At 43.3% G+C, this 22,868-nt stretch overlaps 1 protein-coding gene across 2 annotated transcripts in view; it reads right to left on the bottom strand.

The window, feature by feature from the left end:
• LOC135526449 (complexin-1-like) overlaps positions 1 to 22,868 on the bottom strand; it is a 63,583-nt gene that overhangs the window by 38,979 nt on the left and 1,736 nt on the right. The window lies entirely within an intron of this gene.

The following is a 22,868-nucleotide window of genomic DNA, read 5'->3' as shown; positions in this document are numbered from 1 at the left end:
AGTCATCTGTCTCTCTCCATGTCAGAGCAGCTCTGTATGCTCCGCTGTCTGCCATCCCCTCTATCATGTCCCACAAATACATTTTACAAAGGCCTGTGATCAATTGGATGTGAACGCTGTCGTTGATTCGGCTTGTGTCGCAAAAACTCTCTCATTCAACTCAAGTTCTGTCCTTCCCTTTTATGTGAACCTCTCAGTTCTTTCCTCCTCTCTGGATTCTTCCATCGCCGCGGGAAGTAAGGGCGCTGCAGCACCCCCTGATGAATCACAAAATACATTAACCCCCCCCAGCACCCCCAACCTAAAACATCTGTCAACAAGTTAGTGCTGCAACGTCAATCCAGTTGATGAAGTGATCTGATTGGCTATTGTTGTTTTGTAGGCGAGAATCTCCAGTCCGTGCTAAAACAGACCTTATTTTGGATGGGTTTCCATGACTCATTGCCAGGATGTAAGTGGCCAATTCCATCCTCTTTCCATCCCAAGCCACTGACAAAATGAACAATCCCTAAATTGAAGCAAGTGTAGCATTTGCCTACCAATTCTCAGCCGCAAACTAATTAGTACTCTATTGTGTCCGATGGCTGCACCACCTTTTTTGATGGTGCAGACTCATCCAAATAGTCAATCTATTTGTTTTTTTACACATGAGCTATATGCACAGTGAGCGTTAAGCTGAGAACATAGACTTCATCAAATGTTCTTTGGCTGTGAAAGCGTGAGAGCCAGCACACGTATCAAAAGCCAACACCTCAAAAAGCCCTTTCCCTTCACTTGCATTAAAGAGGGATTTGCGGAACTATTTTCAGAAGTGAAAGCAACAACAGCAGTAAATACCAAGTGAGCCTTGAAAATGCGTCACAGGTGAGGAAAAAGTAGTAAGCACACTCTGACCTCTCCAGCCTTCAGTAATGGCTCAAGCTGTTTTTCTTAGATGCATGGCATTGCTTTCAACCAGAGAGCTTTCGGGAACCTACCTTCCGTCTTTTCTTACTCGCCTACAAAGAAGCTGGAGATATAGTCTCTGAGGTAGTGACGCTGTAAACCAGGAAGCCAATTTCTAAATTGGATGTTGTGTATTAACATGCTTTAATCAACATTCCCAAAATGTCACTTCTTAACCTATACAATGAATAGTTCCAGCATTGAAATGCTATAAAATCACAAACTCAATATTCAAAGGTAATCAATCCCTTTAGAATTTGAGCTCAAATACAAACCAATCTCTTGTTCAGTTGTGCACCAGGGCCTCACACTCTTTTCTGGTTAGAGCCAGTATGCGCTGTTCTGTGAAGGGAGTAGTACACAGCGTTGTACAAGATCTTCAGTTTCTTGGCAATTTCTCGCATGGAATAACCTTCAACTCAACTAATCTAAAGAAGGCCAGTTGTATTGCTTCTTTAATCAGCATGACAGTTTTCATCTGTGCTAACATAATTGCAAAATGATTTTCTACTGATCAATTAGTCTTTTAAAATGATAAACTTGGATTAGCTAATACAACGTGCCATTGCAACACAGGAGTGATGGTTGCTGATAATGGGACTCTGTGCACCTATGTAGATATTCCATTAAAAATCAGGGTTTCCAGCTACAATAGTAATTTACAACATTAACAATGTCTACACTGTATTTGACCATGCTGGTCATTTATGAACATTTGAACATCTTGGCCATGTTCTGTTATAATCTCCACCTGGCATAGACAGAAGAGGACTGGCCACCCCCCAGCCTGGTTCCTCTCTAGGTTTCTTCCTAGGTTTTGGCCTTTCTAGGGAGTTTTTCCCAGCCACCGTGCTTCTACACCTGCATTGCTTGCTGTTTGGTGTTTTAGGCTGGGTTTCTGTTCAGCACTTTGAGATATCAGCTGATGTACGAAGGTCTATATAAATCGATTTGAATTTGATTTGAACAATTTGATGTTATTATATAATGGACAAAAAGTAGCTTTTCTTTCAAAAACAAGGACATTTCTTAAGTGACCACAAACTTTTGAACAGTAGTGTAAGTCAATTCAAGCTTTATTCATACAGTTTTGTTGAACAGGAAATACATAATATAAAATATTTCATATTTTCGTATTTTTATCATATTTGTACTGTGCACTTGAGCTTGTGTTCTCAAAAGTGACTACACCTCAGCAATTTATAACTATTTTACCAGAAAGGTGAGATTTTTTTCTTTGAGTATGCAACATTACTAGTTATGGTTTATGGACCTCTCATGATAAATAATCACTTTTGGGTATTACGTACAGTAGATTACATTTTCGATTACATTTAGTTACATTTAAACATTTACCATGATATTTCAATGACTACCTCATCTCTGTACCCCACACATACAATTACCTGTGAGCAGTCAAGCAGTGAATTTCAAACACAGATTCAACCACAATGACCAGGGAGGTTTTCCAATGCCTCACAAAGAAGGGCACTTATTTTTTATTTTACCTTTATTTAACTGGGCAAGTCAGTTAAGAACAAATTCTTATTTTCAATGACGGCCAAGGTGCAGTGGGTTAACTGCCTTGTTCAGGGGCAGAACGACAGATTTGTACCTTGTCAGCTCGGGGATTTAAACTTGCAACCTTTCGGTTACTAGTCCAACGCTCTAACCTATCTATTGGTAGATGGGTGAAAAATGGGTGGGAAAATGGGTGGAAAATGGGTGAAAAAATGGGTGAAAAAAAGAAGACATTGACATTATGAGGTATTGTGTGTAGACAGGTGAGAATAAAACAAATTGCAATCCATTTTGAACGCCACAAAATATGAAATATATCAAGGGGTATGAATACTTTCAGAAGACACTGTAGGTGGAATGGAATTTTGATAGAAAAAACACCAAGAGTAAATAATAGTCTGTCTCACTCTCTCTCTCTCTGAGAGCGTATCAATTCAGAGAGCAGATTTGTTGAAGGGCATATTTGATGAAGTGAGGCTGAGGCACAGAATGCAGAAGGGCTCATTCTCATATTTTCCTCACATTCCGTTAAAGAAACACAGTAGGGCCTCCAAATTGCTTATTATGCATGATAGGAACTGGCTGCCTCATAAACAGGTTGCCGATGCATCCGTCACACCCAATCCAACGGCACCTCTCTCAAGCAACGGGTGGAGTTAGTTATGGAAAAAGGCGAGTTTTGACTCTAGAGAAAGCACCTGGTCCTCTCAGATCTCTACCATGAGACAGATTAATCACACCAGATTAATCGTAACAAAATCCAATTTCCTCAATGATTCCCACTCCCTATAGACCTAACTCCTAAAGTCATTTGAAACTGACCTTCCAATTCACTACAGTTGATGGCCAACTGAGCATTCCTCCAGCCATAATTAAAATGCTGTCAGGTAAAAGAAAAAGTTATAATAATTACACCTAAACCCAATTGACCCTTCAGGAGCAAGGAAAGAGAGGAATCTCCCTTGGACAGATGGCGCATGACACAGCCTCCGGCATTATCATCAGAGACCAGGGCATTGCCTCCACCGGCAGAACCCAGCCCAGTCCACATGTCCCTCTCCCCAAGCCTTCAAAGCTATGGGGCAAAGGCCTGCTCTGCACACAAGTGACCAACCAGGCACATTGCTTGTGCTCTACTTGACTAGAAGTAGAATGCACACAGGGCACCATTAGGTCTTACGTGTAGATTGTTGCACAATATAACGAGCAGAGAAGAGCAATTGGTGGATTGGATTATACAGGCTTTGGTAATTGGTGGATTAATTAGCTGACTCATTGACCTTCATCTGAACCTTGGGTTCCCCACTGAATAAATTATTTGAGGGAAATGCGAGGCCAACTCTCCATCGTAAATCTTGATTTCAGGGATTTTATTTAGTTACAGCAATACATTGAGATAATAACCTGTATTCTAGACTGTAACACCACAATTTCATCTTTCACCTTTCATTTTGTCATCCTGTGGCGAGGGTGAAAAGCTGTGTTTTATGAAAGGAAAGGTACTGTACTGAGTGGGCTGTTATGACCCACTCTCCTTATCTGCCCCTCATTCTCTCTCACAAAGACAATCTCTCTCTCTCTCTCTCTCTCTCACACACACACACACACACACACACACACACACACACACACACACACACACGCACACGCACACGCACACGCACACGCACACGCACACGCACACGCACACGCACACGCACACGCACACACACACACACACACACACGTATGAACAGACACACATAGAATCGGTACCAGACTCCAGAAGTGTACATGATAAATGACCTAGCACACCAAACAGGACCAGGTTGTTTAATAGACCTTAAAGTCATTTTGGTTGACATAATTGATGAGCCTACATATTATGTATGACTAAGTTTCAGGGAGGGAGCAGGGAGGAAGGTAATGGGAAAAGTGAATGTGTTGAGAGACCAGAACGGCCTGTAACCTTAAGGGAACCACGTTTCACCTTTACTATATTGATGTTGGCTAAAGCCTGGCAGAGGGAGACCAGGATTTTCTGCCAAGATGACATACGAAAGAGGTGGCCATTTTGGAAGGTGGTCAAGGAGGCACAGTGAGGATAACCGATGCTCCTGCCAATGGACCGTAACATACTACCAGCCAGTAACATAGTCTCTATGGGTGGTGTAGGGTAGCATACTGTATCGGAGAGACCCAAGCGGAGAATTTGAGCTTCTCTAATGGCCAACGTCACAGGCCTATATTTAACAGAAGTAGTTCCTTTATATCAACAGCCCCGATACTAGCCTTTTAAGTGTCTTGACTGAACTTTTCACTTTTTGCTCAACATTTCACTTTCAATATTGGGAACAGAAGAACGGCCCAGCATGTACTCTGGGTGTCTATTTTAGTGGAAGAAAGTTTTTGCTAAATTAGGTCAAACGATTTACATCACCAAGAGGATAAACAGTGTTTCACTGCTACGTGACCACAAATAAAAAATTTGGCCAAATTTCAGCAGAGAAAAACACAAAGATGAACTGATTCCAATAAATAAATAATACTAAGATTCATTTAAAAAAAACAGTTTTGTTATTTTAAACTACATCGCTCTGCTCTAAACCATTGATCATCATTCCCCTTAGCTGATTCTGAGCTTTTATTTTACTAGGCAAGTCATCTAAGAACAAATTCTTATTTACAATGATGGCCTACCCTGGCCAAACCCTGACAACACTGGAAGAATTGTGCAGCGCTCTATTGGACTCCCAATCACAGCTGGATGTGATACAGCCTGGATTCGAGCAGGTACTATAGTGACACCTCTTACACTCAGATACAGTGCCTTAGACCGCTGGGCCACTTGGGAGCCCACTTGAAAGCATTCCCAAAAAATGACAATTCTATTGGGATAGTCTGAAGTACTACATGGCTCTCTGTTGCCTTAATGGGCAATGCCAGGCAATTGATGATGGTGATCATTTCAACTTCATGAAAGGTCAAGCAGATTCAAATTAGACAAAAACACGTGGCTTCAAAAGAATTGGAAAATTGCTTCCCCAAATCAGAAATATTTACAGTAAGTGTACAGATGTAGGATCTTAATTTGATCACTCTTTTGTTGCTGAGAATTTTCCTGCACAGAAGAAATTGCAAAACTGTAGTGTATTTGAGTTTTAAACTTTAAGTTTGTAATTTACAATGACTTGATTTGCCCAAATGAAAAATCTATCAGTCCCATCAAAAATGTCAATTAATCATAATCCACATAATAATTCACATTTCCTGTTGCTGCAGGATTATCTTCCTGCTGTAGCAAATTGGCTCAAATTATGATCCCACATCTGTATGAGATCAGTTCATACTCTAAGTGAATCTATACCAAGCTCTGAAGTTGTTGGAACTGTGTGAAAAAGCATTGTCTGCTTTTCTCACTGAAGGAGCTTTATGACCTAAACTGAAGTGAGCTTTTTGTGTTGAATTGCCGTAATATAGGTTCAAATATCCAGGCCAAACAAATGAGTCACTCCAACACGGCACGCTCAGATGCAACAGAGGAAAGTTAGCCCATCTGTGACGTGCATATTTGCGAGAGTAATGTGTGTGTGTCTAGCTATTAGTTTTAATTGTGTATGTTCAACTTTCCTTTTTGTATTTCTGTGAATAATGGCTTTGTCTGTGTGTGTGTGCGTGCGTGCGTGCGTGCGTGTGTGCGTGTGTGTGTGTGTGTGCGTGTGTGTGTTCGTGGCTGGTGTCTTCTCTGGTCCCCAGGATGGCATGAGGGGTCTACAGCACAGTCGTAATCCTTACTGCCTACAGCCAACAAGGGCCGGCACTGCCAAGTGGGCTGGCCAGGAGTAGAATGTACAGCTGCTGACCCCTAAAGAACTCTGGACATGCTGGACACAGCCTGTCTGAACTACAACCCAACACATCCGCCTCAGCCCGCCTGCCTGCACAGAGGGGTTGGGAAACATCATGGTAAAACAGACAATATGCTGTAATATGCTGCAGGTGTGTGTGTTAGAGGGGGGGAGTGAGTGAGTGTACGAGAAGGTACTACTCTGAGTCAAAAATACAATAAATTCAGAGCATATTAAACCATTTATCCATTTCACACGCTATCTCCCTTCCATTTCAACAGCTATCTCCCATTCATTTCAGCGGCCATCTCCCTTTCATTTCAGAGGCCATCTCCCTTTCATTTCAGCAGCTATCTCCTTTTCATTTCAGCGGCTATCTCCCTTTCATTTCAGCAGCTATTTCCTCCTGATGGTGCTGTATAACTCCTAGACGTGCTACATCAGTAACCCTCCTGTTGAGAGAAGAAAATAAACATGCAATATTTTAGGAGGATGTCACCATTATCTCCCAGTAACGCAACCTCTACATTTCATCTCTCCATTGAACCCACAGCAGTGCATGTGGATCCCCTCCTGGCTACCTCGTCATGGATGCTGTATTGATTCTGTCACCCCCCTGTGATACTGCCGCTAACTTCCTGGTCATACACACACAAACACACACACACAAACACACACTCATTGAATAGTATACACTATTAGCTGTTTCTAAGTTAGTAAGCGGCAGCGCTCATGCGGCATACACACACTCGACTCCCCGGAGTCACAGGTAGACTGTTTTGATTCCAACTCCACACTAAAAGAAAAGAGCCATTTGGAAACATAATTAGCTGCACGGAAGCTAAGCAAGCGGTTTTGTTATTGTACTGTAGTTAGGGTAATAAAATCTTATTTGACTCCACGGTCTGCTGAGCGTGGGTTCGGAGAATTGGGATTATTGTAATAATGATGATGGTAATGATTGTGGTTACAGCAATTATAATAGTGCCACTGCTATTGTGTTTCTGCATATCTATTTAGTACATTACTTCCTAATTGTATTTATTTATACATAGATGCACAATCCGGGGTTCAGATATTCACTAACCAAACAAACACCAGGAATCCAGATTACGAGCTTTGATTGACAGCAGTCCGCAGCGTACCCCTCTTGGGATTTTACCTCCAGTGGTCATTGGTCAATCTAACCTCTCTCCCACTACAGTGGAAGGAATCTATCATCATTATAACATGAGCACGGACAACACATAGTGACCTTAAGGGGACCTGCCAAAGACAGACCTCACAGGATTGATGAAGGCAGATGCCAATACATCAATCATTTAGAGATTGCTGTGTTTCTCTTCCACCCAGTCCATTACTCCTGTAGCTATACCTTTGTAGTGGTGGCGTTTAAAGACTATGCATCGCCCAATCTCTTATTCATGGGTTGCATGTTTTGTCACAATATTTTTTAATATTCTTTTTAGGACTGATGCCCAACTGAGCATTCTAAATTTGATCAAAAGTGGATTACAGTGGCTTGTGTCACGTTCTGACCATAGTTCTTTTGTGTTTTCTTTGTTTTAGTGTTGGTCAGGACGTGAGCGGAGTGGGCATTCTATGTTGTGTGTCTAGTTTTCCCGTTTCTATGTTTGGCCTAATATGGTTCTCAATCAGAGGCAGGTGTTAGTCATTGTGTCTGATTGGGAACCATATTTAGGTAGCCTGTTTTGTGTTGGGTTTTGTGGGTGGTTGTCTTCTGTCTTTGTGTCTATGCACCAGATAGGACTGTTTTGGTTTTTCACATTTGTTGTTTTGGTATTTTGTAGTGTTTATGGTCTTTATTAAACATGTTGAACTCTAACCACACTGCGCTTTGGTCCGGTCCTTCGTCCACAGAAGAAAACCGTTACAGCTCTGTTATTACACTATATATACAAAAGTATGTGTACACCCTTTCAAATGAGTGGATTCAGCTATTTCAGCTCCACCCATTGCTGACAGGTGTATAAAAATCAAGCACACCTCACTCCTCTCCTCTTTTGACCTCACCCTCTCACCTTCCCCCCCTACTCACAAGGCAGGCAATACGCTCGACCACATCTTTACTAGATGCTGTTCTTCCACTAACCTCATTGCAACTCCCCTCCAAGTCTCCGACCACTACCTTGTATCCTTTTCCCTCTCGCTCTCATCCAACACTTCCCACACTGCCCCTACTCGGATGGTATCGCGCCGTCCCAACCTTCGCTCTCTCTCCCCCGCTACTCTCTCCTCTTCCATCCTATCATCTCTTCCCTCTGCTCATACCTTCTCCAACCTATCTCCTGATTCTGCCTCCTCAACCCTCCTCTCTTCCCTTTCTGCATCCTTTGACTCTCTATGTCCCCTATCCTCCAGGCCGGCTCGGTCCTCCCCCCCGCTCCGTGGCTCGACGACTCATTGCGAGCTCACAGAACAGTGCTCCGGGCAGCCGAGCGGAAATGGAGGAAAACTCGCCTCCCTGCGGACCTGGCATCCTTTCACTCCCTCCTCTCTACATTTTCCTCCTCTGTCTCTGCTGCTAAAGCCACTTTCTTCCACTCTAAATTCCAAGCATCTGCCTCTAACCCTAGGAAGCTCTTTGCCACCTTCTCCTCCCTCCTGAATCCTCCTCCCCCTCCCCCCTCCTCCCTCTCTGCAGATGACTTCGTCAACCATTTTGAAAAGAAGGTCGACGACATCCGATCCTCGTTTGCTAAGTCAAACGACACCACTGGTTCTGCTCACACTGCCCTACCCTGTGCTCTGACCTCTTTCTCCCCTCTCTCTCCAGATGAAATCTCGCTTCTTGTGACGGCCGGCCGCCCAACAACCTGCCCGCTTGACCCTATCCCCTCCTCTCTTCTCCAGACCATTTCCGGAGACCTTCTCCCTTACCTCACCTCGCTCATCAACTCATCCCTGACCGCTGGCTACGTCCCTTCCGTCTTCAAGAGAGCGAGAGTTGCACCCCTTCTGAAAAAACCTACACTCGATCCCTCCGATGTCAACAACTACAGACCAGTATCCCTTCTTTCTTTTCTCTCCAAAACTCTTGAACGTGCCGTCCTTGGCCACCTCTCCCGCTATCTCTCTCAGAATGACCTTCTTGATCCAAATCAGTCAGGTTTCAAGACTAGTCATTCAACTGAGACTGCTCTTCTCTGTATCACGGAGGCGCTCCGCACTGCTAAAGCTAACTCTCTCTCCTCTGCTCTCATCCTTCTAGACCTATCAGCTGCCTTCGATACTGTGAACCATCAGATCCTCCTCTCCACCCTCTCCGAGTTGGGCATCTCCGGCGCGGCCCACGCTTGGATTGCGTCCTACCTGACAGGTCGCTCCTACCAGGTGGCGTGGCGAGAATCTGTCTCCTCGCCACGCGCTCTCACCACTGGTGTCCCCCAGGGCTCTGTTCTAGGCCCTCTCCTATTCTCGCTATACACCAAGTCACTTGGCTCTGTCATAACCTCACATGGTCTCTCCTATCATTGCTATGCAGACGACACACAATTAATCTTCTCCTTTCCCCCTTCTGATGACCAGGTGGCGAATCGCATCTCTGCATGTCTGGCAGACATATCAGTGTGGATGACGGATCACCACCTCAAGCTGAACCTCGGCAAGACGGAGCTGCTCTTCCTCCCGGGGAAGGACTGCCCGTTCCATGACCTCGCCATCACGGTTGACAACTCCATTGTGTCCTCCTCCCAGAGCGCTAAGAACCTTGGCGTGATCCTGGACAACACCCTGTCGTTCTCAACTAACATCAAGGCGGTGGCCCGTTCCTGTAGGTTTATGCTCTACAACATCCGCAGAGTACGACCCTGCCTCACACAGGCAGCGGCGCAGGTCCTAATCCAGGCACTTGTCATCTCCCGTCTGGATTACTGCAACTCGCTGTTGGCTGGGCTCCCTGCCTGTGCCATTAAACCCCTACAACTCATCCAGAACGCCGCAGCCCGTCTGGTGTTCAACCTTCCCAAGTTCTCTCACGTCACCCCGCTCCTCCGCTCTCTCCACTGGCTTCCAGTTGAAGCTCGCATCCGCTACAAGACCATGGTGCTTGCCTACGGAGCTGTGAGGGGAACGGCACCGCAGTACCTCCAGGCTCTGATCAGGCCCTACACCCAAACAAGGGCACTGCGTTCATCCACCTCTGGCCTGCTCGCCTCCCTACCACTGAGGAAGTACAGTTCCCGCTCAGCCCAGTCAAAACTGTTCGCTGCTCTGGCCCCCCAATGGTGGAACAAACTCCCTCACGACGCCAGGACAGCGGAGTCAATCACCACCTTCCGGAGACACCTGAAACCCCACCTCTTCAAGGAATACCTAGGATAGGATAAAGTAATCCTTCTCACCCCCCTGAAATGATTTAGATGCACTATTGTAAAGTGGCTGTTCCACTGGATGTCAGAAGGTGAATTCACCAATTTGTAAGTCGCTCTGGATAAGAGCGTCTGCTAAATGACTTAAATGTAAATGTATGCAATCTCCACAGACAAACATTGGCAGTAGAATGGCCTTACCGAAGAGCTCAGTTACTTTCAACGTGAAACGATTCAGTTGACCGTTTTATGTGTGGATTAATTGTCGGAGTAAAGGACCTTGTGCATTTCAGGTAAAATAACAACTCAACGTTTATATCCCAGGAAAAATTCGCTAGCAACAGCAAGCTAGCTAAATAGGACAAATTAATGCTTTTCGACCTGTCCCCAAATTAATATAATTGGTTCAGAGTTTGTTTTTATATTTCAACCTGCGTCTCGTGATCGCGTTTCGTGTGAGGGGTCAAAATCAATTTGCGCATGATGGCGCACATGGACGCATGCGTGCACCTGGTTTGGGTATGGTGTTAGTTCCAGTGAAGGGAAATCTTAATGCTACAGCATACATTGATATTCTAGACGATTCTGTGTTTCTAACTTTGTGGCAACAGTTTGCGGAAGGCCATTTCCAGTTTCAGCATGACAATGCCCCCTTGCACAAAGCGAGGTCCATACAGAAATGGTTTGTCAACATCGGTGTGGAATAACTTGACTGGCCTGCACAGAGCCCTGACCTCAACCCACATCGAACACCTTTGTCATGAATTGGAACGCCGACTGCGAGCCAAGGCTAATCGCCCAACATCAGTGTCCGACCTCACTGATGCTCTTGTGGCTGAACAGAAGCAAGTCCCCACAGCAATGTTCCAACATCTAGTGGAAGGCCTTCCCAGAAGAGTGGAGGCTGTTAGAGCAGCAAAGTTGGGACCAACTCCATATTAATGCCCATGATTTTGGAATGAGATGTTTGATGAGAAGGTGTCCACATACTCTTGGTCATGTAGTTTACATTGACATTTTCAAAAGGAGACAAATAATTAGTAGGAAAACCTTTTGTAATAATTTTGATAATAATTTTCCGTGTTATTACATACAGCCGGAAATTACTTTTGGATATCAGAGTGGAGGTAACTCACCAGCATTTTCCGGGAATATACCCCTCAGGGCAATTGAACTGATTACAGAGGCTGATCCAAAACACCGCCGGCTGAGAAGAGGTATTTGGAGTGGACTTCTAACCCGACTCGGGAGGCGCACACACCATCCACTTCTTCCGAGTATATTACTTGCTAATGTTCAGTCTCTGGATAATATAGTAGACGAGCTCAGGTCGAGAATCTCCTTCCAGAGAGACATCAGGGATTGTAACATATTCTGTTTCACTGAAACATGGCCCTCTCAGGATATACTGTCTTTGTCCATACAGCCAGCTGGGTTCTCAGTACATCGCGCAGACAGGAATAAAGAACTCTCCTGGAAGAAGAAAGGCGGGTTGTATGTTTCATGATTAACTACTCATGGTGTGATTGTGAAAACATACAGAAACTCAAGTCCTTATGTTCACCTGATCTGAATACCTCACAATTAAATGCTGACCATATTACCTCCCAAGATAATTTTCTTTGGTTATAGTCACAGCCGTGTATATCCCCCTCAAGCTGATACCACGACGGCCCTTAAAGAACTTCACTGGACTTTATGCAAACTGGAAACCACATATCCTGAGCGTGCATTTATTGTATCTGGGGATTTATCTTTTTTGGGGGGGAAATGCTATCGAAGTTCTACCAACACGTTGACTGTAGCACGCACTCTGAGAAAACATTAGACCACTGCTACTCAGCTTGTCAAAATGCCTACAAGGCCCTCCCCCGCCCTCCCTTCGGCAAATCTGATCATGACTCCATTTTGCTCCTCTCTTCCTCCAGGATAAAACTCAAACAGGACTACCTGTGCTAAGGACTATTCAAAGCTGGTCTGACCAATCGGAATCAATGCTTCAAGATTGTTTTGATCACGCGGACTGGGATATGTTCTGGGTAGCCTCTGAGGATAACATAGACGAATACACAAATACAGTGACTGAGTTCATCAGGAAGTGTGTAGGAGATGTTGTACACACTGTGACGATTAAAACCTACCCTAACCAGAAACCGTGGATAGAAGGCGGAATTCACGCAAAACTGAAAGCAGCAAACACCGCATTTAACCATGGCAAGGTGACTGGGAATATGGCCGAATCCAAACACTGTAGTTATTCCCTCCGTAAGGAAATCAAACAGGCAAAACGTCAAGTCTATGTATATAGGGCAACAGCCTCTAAGATGAAGGGTTGTGTAACCGGATGGAAGCAACCTATTGTAGACTGTCTCGTCATTGTTGGTAATCAGGTCTACAACTGTTGTGTCATCTGCAAACATGATGATTGAGTTGGAGGCATGCATGGCCACACAGTCATGGGTGAACAGGGAGCATAGCAGGGGGCTGAGCATGCACCCTTGTGGGGCCCTTGTGTTGAGGATCAGCAAAGTGGTGTTGTTTCCTACCTTCACCACCTGGGGGCGGCCAGTCAGGAAGTCCAGGACCCAGTTGCACAGGGAAGAGTTTCAGACCCAGGGCCCCGAACTTAATGATGAGCTTGGAGGAACAGCATTCTTACATACAGTACAGAAGAAATTCAAAAGTTTCGGGTAATTTAGAAATTACCTTGTTTTTGAACGAAAAGCTACTTTTTTGTCCATTAAAATAACATCAAATTGATCATAAATACAGTGTATACATTTTTAATGTTGTAAATAACTATTTTAGCTGGAAATGGCAGATTTTTTATTGGAATATCTACATAGGCGTACAGAGGCCTATTATCAGCAACCATCACTCCTGTTTTCCATCGGCACATTGCGTTAGATAATCCAAGTTTATTATTTTAAAAGGCTAATTGGTCATTAGAAAACCCTTTTGCAATTATGGTAGCACAGTTGAAAGCTGTTGTTCTGATTAAAGAAGCAATTAACTGGCCTTCTTTAGACTAGTTGAGTATCTGGAGCATCAGCATTTGTGGGTTCGTTTACAGGCTCAAAATGGCCAGAAACAAAGACCTTTCTTCTGAAATGTCTATTCTATTTCTTCTGAAATGTCTATTCTTGTTCTGAGAAATGAAGGCTATTCCATGCGAGAAATGGGCAAGAAACTAAAGACCTCGTATAATGCTGTGTACTACTCTCTTCATAGAACAGCGCAAACTGGCTCTAACCAGAGTAGAAAGAGAAGTGTGAGCCCCCGGTGCACAACTGAGTAAGAGGACAAGTACATTAGAGTGTCTAGTTTGAGAAACAGACGCCTCACAAGTCTTCAACTGGCAGCTTCAATAAATCATACCCACAAAACACCAGTCTCAAAGTCAACAGTGACCAGGCAACCCCGGGATGCTGGCCCGAGGCAAAGTTGCAAAGAAAAAGCCATATCTCAGACTGGCCAATAAAAAGAAAAGATTAAGATTCGCAAAAGAACACAGACACTGGACAGAGATATGGCAGAGATATGACCCTAAACTTTGAATGGTAGTGTAGGTTTTATTTTTGTCCAGTTTGGATAGGGCAGCGTGCAGTGCGATGGAGATTGCATCATCTGTGGATCTATTGGGGCAGTAAACAAATTTAAGTGGATCTAGGGTGTCAGGTAAAGTAGAGGTGATATGATCCTTAATTGACTAGACTCTCAAAGCACTTCTTGATGACAGGAGTGAGTACTACTGGGCGATAGTCATTTAGTTCAGTTACCTTTGCTTTCTTGGGTACAGGAACAATGGTGGACATCTTGAAGCAAGTGGGGACAGAAAACTGGAATAGGGAGAGATTGAATATGTCTGTAAACACTCCAGCCAGCTGGTCTGCGCATGTTCTGAGGACGCGGTTAGGGATGCCGTCTGGGCCGGCAGCCTTGCAAGGGTTAAAACGCTTAAATGCCTTACATCGGCCACGGAGAAGGAGAGCCCATAGTCCTTGGTAGAATGCTGCGTCGGTGGCACTGTGTTATCCTCAAAGCGGGTGAAGAAGGTGTTTAGCTTGTCCGGAAGAAAGATGTCGGTGTCTGCGACATGGCTGGTTTTTCCTTTGCAGTCTGTGATTGTCTGTAGACCCTGCCACATATGTCTCATGTCAGAGCCGTTGAATTGCAACTCCACTTTGTCTCTGTACTGACGTTTTGCCTGTTCGATTGCCTTACTGAGGGAATAACTACACTGTTTGTATTAGGCCATATTCCCAAGTCACCTTGCCATGGTTAAATGCGGTGTTTCACGCTTTCAATTTTGCACAAATGCTGCCATCTATCCACAGTTTCTGGTTTGGGTTGGTTTTAATAGTCACAGTAGGTACAACATCTCCTATACACTTCCTGATGAACTCAGTCACCATATTTGTGCATCCGTCGATGTTATTCTCAGAGGCTACCCGGAACATATCCCAGTCCGCGTGATCAAAACAATCTTGAAGCATGGATTTCGATTGGTCAGACCAGCGTTGATTAGACCTTAGCACGGGTACTTCCTTTTTGAGTTTCTGCCTATAGGAAGGTTTGGAGCAAAATGGAGTCGCGATCAGATTTGCCAAAGGGTGGGTGGGGGAGGGCCTTGTAAGCATTTCTAAAAGTTGAGTAGCAGTGATCCAATGTTTTTCCAGATTCAGTAGTCCAGTGAAGTTCTTTGAGGGCGATCATGGTATCGTCTTGAGGGGGAATATACACGGATGTGACTTTACTGAAGAGAATTCTCTTGGAAAGTAATACGGTCGGCATTTCATTGTGAGGTATCCTAGGTCAGATGAAGAAAATGACTTGTCTTTCTGTTTGTTATCACAATCACACCATGAGTATTTCATCATGAAAAATACACCCCCGTCTTTCTTCTTCCCGGAGAGTTCTTTATTTAGGCCAAAGAGTTCAAAGACAAAAGAGTTCAATCTTGGTTTCGTCAGACCAGGTAATCTTGTTTCTCATGGTCTGAGAGTCCTTTAGGGGCCTTTTAGCAAACGCCAAGCGGGCTGTCATGTGCCTTTTACTGTGGCTTGGCTTCCATCTGGCCACTCTACCATAAAGGCCTGATTGGTGTAGTGCTGCAGAGATCTTTGTCCTTCTGGAAGGTTCTCCCATCTCCACAGAGGAACTCTGGAGCTCTGTCAGAGTGACCATCAGGTTCTTGGTCACCTCCCTGACCAAGGCCCTTCTCCCCCGATTTCTTAGATTGGCCGGGGGCCAGCTCCAAGGAGAGTCTTAGTGGTTCCAAACTTTTTCCATTTAAGATTGATGGAGGCCACTGTGTTCTTGGGGACCTTCAATGCTGCAGAAATGTTTTGGTACCCTTCCCCAGATCTGTGCTTCGACACAATCCAATCCTGTCTTGGAGCTCTAAGGACAGTTCCTTCAACCTCATGGCTTGGTTCTTACGCTGACATGCACTTTCAAGGAGGGACATTATATAGACAGGTATGTACCTTTCCAAATAATGTCCAATCAATTGAATTTACCACAGGACTCCAATGAAGTCATCTCATGGATGATCTATGGAAACAGGATGCACCTGAACTCAATTTCAATTCTCATAGCATAGGGTCTGAATACTTATGTCAATAAGGTATTTCAGTTACTTTTTGGGATAAATATGCAAATATTTGTCATTATGGGATATTGTGTGTAGATTGATGAGGAAAAATATTTAAATATTATTGAATCCATTTTAGAATAAGCCTGTAATGTAACAAAATGTGGAAAAGGGAAGAGGTCTGAATACTTTCTGAAGGCACTGTTTATGGATAGGGCAAAAAATAAGACTTTTTAAATGCAGTCATTTAGCAGACACTCTTATCCAAAGCGACTTACAGGATCAATTAAGGTTCAGTGCCTTGCTCAAAGGCACATTGACAGATTGTTCACATAGTCGGCTAGGGGATTCGAGCATTTAATCCTAATTAAACACCATTAGGCTATCTGCTGCCCGAAATTGAAATGTTTCTTACAGAAGAAATATGAAAAGCACATGCATAACCATGGTAACAAAGGGAACAGTTTGGAGATCATGGGGAAATTATTCGACCAAATGAGGACACAACAGTTCACCTGACACAAGACTGAATCCAAACAGTACAGTGTTGATTTTATGTGCATTTGACATTTATTGTACTTTTCGACGCATTTGTTGATGACAAAATCTGAAAATAGTAACATGATACACGTCAGTAACATGATACAAATAGTAACAAGTAACATCAGTAACATGATAAGAATATTCCTGGAAATGTGGGGTAAGTGCAACATAAGACAGACAAATTACAATGGTTTGAGTGAGAGTACTAACTGGTGTCTTCAAGTGGCCATACAGTACATCTCTCCAAAGTGTGCACAGTTACTAAGTAATATCAATGCACTTTTTATAAGGGGCTTTTTGGAGCTCTCCTAGCTGTGCCGTTCAGGAGCTAGAGCAAGCACACGTGTAGTTGTTTTTCTTTTGGAACACAATCCTGCATCCCAGCCCTCACACAATTACTAATGTTGTTTACGCAATCCAAAACGGTCCATTATAAATTGCAGTGGGCATCATTTGAAAGCCTGTTTAATTGCCAACATGACTAGCAAAGTTATGTTATATTACAGTGTTTCGCAATGCAATTCAGGGAAACGGACCATAATTTGATCTGCATTGTAACATGTACGCTAGCAGCCGGGAAGCAAGTACAGGGAGTGAATATTTAATAAATAAACGAATATGGAACAACACAGTAACAAGAGTAGCGTACAGACATGAAACATGAACAGAGTGAATAAGGCCTAGGGACAGAACCAAAGGGAGTGACAGTTATAGGGAAGGTAATCAGGCAGGTGATTGAGTCCAGGTGAGTCTGATGAGGCACTGATGAGCATAACGATGGTGACAGGTGTGCATAATAACGAGCAGCCTGACGACCTCGAGCGCCGGAGAGGGAGTATACATGACATGCATAGAAGGATGTCATGAGTTCATTCAGGTGCGTGTGCACTGGCGTAGCTCGCGAAAGCCCAACAAAGAACACTTAACAAACAAAGAACACTTAACAAACAAAGAACACTTAACAAACAAAGAACACTTAAACAAAGAACACTTAACAAACTACCAAAACAAACATGAAGTTACAATAACAAGTGCTGACAGGCAACTACACATAGACAATAACCCACAAAACCAAAATGGAAAATGGCAACCTAAATAGGATCCCCAATCAGAGAACGATAAACAGCTGTCTCTGATTGGGAACCAATTCAGGCCACCATAGACGTAGACTAACAAACACCCCTAGATATACAAAAGCCCTAGACAGGACAAACAAGCATACCCACCCTCGTCATACCCTGACCTGACCAAAATAATACAGAAAACAGAAAACTAAGGTCAGGGCGTGACACACATAGAATAGCAGGAAATTAGCTCAGGGATTCTTGAAAGTTGAGATAATCCTTGTCCGGCAGGGAATGTTTATTTTCATGGTAAAAAAAAATAAAAGCATTTTGTTGCATTTTTTAGGTTAAAGTTTACATTTAGGGGAATTTTTTAAGGATAAATATATGTTTTTTAATTTTCTAAATACTTGAAATATTATTCATTTCCATGTCAGCTCTATGCCTGAAAATTCCCTTGTCCGGAGCAAAGTATCCCAATTTCAAAATATCCTAAAAAGTTTTTAAAATTCAAACAACTGGATATTAATGGATATTAATAATGGATATTAAATGGCCCTCTATAAAATAATATTTCTATCAAAACATTGATTCCTAAAATATGTGTCTGGAGATATGGCCAACTCCGTCTGATTTGTATAAAATGAATCAGGAATGAGCAGGGTCAGCAACACCATAAGGACCCCTTATTAATGTCCTCATTACATGTAGTGTAACAAGACCACTCATGGCCTTTAGGGTTCTCTACTTTTGATAGATTTAAACAAACAATATTAGAATCACCATGGTCACAACCATAAACTGACAACTCAATCTGCCTGACAGATTAAAATAAAATATGACTTTTGGTTCAAATATGTTGCATTTACTTAGATTTTAGTGTCATAAAGCAACTGAGGAAAAAACAAAATTGCTACTATGAATACCACTTGAATGAAGAAGAAAAACGATATTTTTGTCAACTCCGTAAAACAGCAATGTCAGGTTTGTGTCCAAAGTGCACTCCGTCAGAATGCTAAAAGATCTAATGTTTTTATTGTGGGTTTTCAAATGAATAATTGTCCATGTTTTACAAATGTTTGCATTGAACTTTTATTTTTGGAGGCAATAATATGTCTGTTTTGAGTATCTGTTGTCAACTCCGTCAGTAACTTGTCAACACCATCACTGATGGCTAACCCCCTTAGGATATTGGAATCACTGTTCTGCAACATATGCTTAAACATTTGAAGTATTTGCTGTGCTAGACCTAAGGGATAATGTTTGCTCTTGAAATGTTGTTTTATGTTGTAAATCTAGAAAATCATGCCAAAATGCTAACGGAATTAGCCCTGAAGCATTTAATTAACAGCGCTATAAACCAAAATAAGAAGAAATGTTGAGATTTGTATAACGTATTTGAGTGTTAGAATTAAACAATCAAGGCTTTTAAACACTTGTTGTACAGTAATATTTCAAATGAACTGCCTTGTATGGTGTCTAATGGAGTGCAAATAAATACAGTTAGTGGGATTTTATGGACAAAAATAGGTTGTTCCTATTCCTAAGACAAATATTTGTGAGAAAAAATGTAAGATTGTCCTCAAGAATCGCTGGGCTCTAAAAGAGCACCATTTTCTCACAGCCTCATGGCAAGATATGTAAAATAACATGAGATTAGCTATAAAACTGCAAATGTTTCTCTCGGCGCCATGGCAAGAAATATGTATCATATTAAACATGGGTTGGAGGGGGGCCTTGCTCGGACCTTGCAGGGGCCGCGAAACTTCGCTTCACCACTGTGCATGTGACATGACAAATTTTATTCACAATCGACAAACATAGGCTCATTCTGTTCAGAACAACCCAGAGTATGACGCCATGTCATTTTGTAACTGTACATCAAACACAGTGATCATAAACATTGACACTGTATATGACTAAGCTACAGGACTGTTTTGCTAGCACAGACTGGAATACGTTCCGGGATTCTTCCGATGGCATTGAGGAGTACACCACAATGCCATTGGTGACCAAATGGCAAGTGTCTTTGCTGACATTTTCAACCTCTCCCTGTCTGAGTCTGTAATACCAACATGTTTCAAGCAGACCACCATAGTCCCTGTGCCCAAGAACACTAAGGTAACCTGCCTAAAAGACTACCGACCCGTAGCACTCACATCTGTAGCCATGAAGTGATTTGAAAGGCTGGTGATGGCTCACATCAACACCATTATCACAGAAACCTGAGACCCACACTAATTTGCATACCGCCCTAACAGATCCACAGATGATGCAATCTATATTGCCCTCCACACTGCCATCTCCCACCTGGACAAAAGAAACACCTATGTGAGAATTCTATTCATTGACTACAGCTCAGCATTCAAATCCATAGTGCTCTCGAAGCTCATCACTAAGCTAAGGACCCTGGGACCAAACACCTCCCTCTGCAACTGGATTCTGGACTTCCTGACGGGCCACCCCCAGGTGTTAAGGGTAGGTAACAACACATCCACCACGTTGATCCTCAACACGGGGGCCCTTCAGGGTTGCATGCTCAGTCCCCTCCTGTACTCCCTGTTCACTCATGACTGCACGGACAGGCACAACTCCAACACCATCATTAAGTTTGCTGATGACACAACAGCGGTAGGCCTGATCACAGACAACGACGAGACAGCCTATAGGGAGGAAGTCAGAGACCTGGCCATGGGTTGCCAGGACAACAACCTCTACCTCAACGTGATCAAGACATAAGAGATGATTGTGGACTACAGGAAAAGGAGGATCGAACACGCCCCCATTCTCATAGACGGGGCTGTAGTGGAGCAGGTTAAAAACTGGTGTCCACATCACCAACAAAATAACATGGTCCAAGCACACCAAGGCAGTCATGAAGAGGGCACGACAAAACCTATTCCCCCTCAGGAGAAATTATTTGGCATGGGTCCTCAGATCCTCAAAAGGTTCAACAGCTACACAATTGAGAGCATCCTGACTAGTTGCATCACTGCCTGGTATGGCCACTGCTCGGCCTCTGACCGCAAGGCAATACAGAGGGTAATGTGTACTGCCCAGTACATCACTGGGACCAAGCTTCCTGCCATCCAGGACCTCTATACCAGGCGGTGTTAGAGGAAGGCCCTAAAAATGTCAATGACTCCAGCCACCCTAGTTATAGACTGTTCTCTCTGCTACCGCAGGCAAGTGGTACCGGGGCGCCAAAAGGCTTTTAAACAGCTTCTACCCCCAAGCTATAAGACTCCTGAACATCTAATCAAATGGCTACCTAGACTATTTGCATCCCCCCCTTTTACACTGCTGCTACTCTCTGTTATTATCTATGAATGGTCACTTTAATAACTCAACCTACATGTACATATTACCTCAATTACCTCGACTAACTGGTGCCCCAGCACATTGACTCTGTAACGGTACCCTCTGTATATAGCCTCCCTATTGTTATTTTACTGCTGCTCTTCAATTTTTTGTTACTTTTATTTCTTATTCTTCTTTTTTAAAACTGCATTTTTGGTTAGGGCTTGTAAGTAAGCATTTCACTCTAAGGTCTACACCTGTTGTATTGACGCATGTGACAAATACAATTTGATTTGACATCCGTTTTATGATATGGAAAAGTGAAGTGCACATTTGGACTCATGAGTGTTTGGCTTGCTTGTATGACATCAAGGCAGTATTTATAATATTCCTCAACTTCTCATCTTTCAAAATACATAGTGCCCTCTTAATTTACAGCACTTCCCTCACTGAGACAACAGCAAATAATGTAAAAGTTTCCTAATTAGCGGGAGGGAGGCAACTTCTTGTCGCGACTGTCAGTCAAAACCCATACATCGCTGTGAAGCGCAGAGTCAGAGCTCTGACGTAATGTAATAACATGTTACTGTACAGCCACTGCGTTCCAATTTAGGCGTGTATCAGTGTCCAAATCCACCAGTGTGAAGGGCTACAATAGGGAAGCAAGCCAAACTTCATTAACCAAAAGGCAATCTTCTTCCACACACACATTTCCCACATCAACAGGAGAGAAATAAACAAGAGCATGTCTCCAAACTGCTGAAGGTTAGGACCTTGGCACCACAGCTCAATTTCCTCATGTGTGAAATCCCTTTGCACACAATTCAGTGGATTCTACTCGTTTTCTTTATCGATGTAGCTGTGTACAGATGACCACAGGCCCTGACAAACTGCCTTATCTAGCAGCTGTTTAATGAAAGGAATCCCATCTCTTCCTCTTCGAGCCCTTGCTCTCCCTAATCAGTCAGTGTTGGTTTCTCCCACGTATCCATCATCGGGTCTCAGAACGCACAGCTGTCTAAAGCCAGCAATGACAGGGATGCATGTCAAGTCACGATTTTTATGGCAAGGGACAAGGTTGTGTGTGCGTGCGTGTGTGTGTGTGTGCGTGTGTGTGTGTGTGTAGAGGGAGGGGGCTGTGTAAGGATTTGAGAAGGTTTACTGTATTACAGTCTATCTCTAGGTTTAGCACCTCTCCATATGAGACACTTACTTCACCAGCCACTAGATTGATTTGCATATTGATGATAGGATCAATTTGTTACATTCATTAAAAAATGCATTACTTTATATGCTAATCCCACATAGGGACATCTCAGCTCAAGTAATTATGAAAATAAAATCATGCATATTTAATGTGCACTAATAAAATTGTTGAAGATTAAATTAGTGTTGATAGGCTTTTGCAGCTGGAAGATAAGGAGCTGTAGCACAAAGTCAAGATGTACTACTGCACAGTAATAATGTTTGTAATGGTGCTCATTGGAAGGCCTACAGGTAGGCTTCCACTGTATTCGTTTTTTGGATGGACAACTGTTCAACACCTATGTTCCAGATGAACTTCGTGGAAGAGTAAATAGCGCTTTAAGGATTCGGGCTTTAAAAACATGCGCAATGTATCTGTGCATATACTGAATTGCGCAAAATTGCCAATAGCTCTCAACAAAGGGACTGACTAAGTGCTGGATATGCAGTGCAAAATTGCGCATAACCAAAACAGTGGTTATTCAAAATACTATGA

This window comes from Oncorhynchus masou, chromosome 32, assembly GCF_036934945.1.
Source record: "Oncorhynchus masou masou isolate Uvic2021 chromosome 32, UVic_Omas_1.1, whole genome shotgun sequence".
NCBI lineage: Eukaryota > Metazoa > Chordata > Actinopteri > Salmoniformes > Salmonidae > Oncorhynchus > Oncorhynchus masou.
The sequence above is the reverse complement of the archived record's forward strand: the minus strand, read 5'-3'. Positions and strand labels throughout refer to the sequence as shown.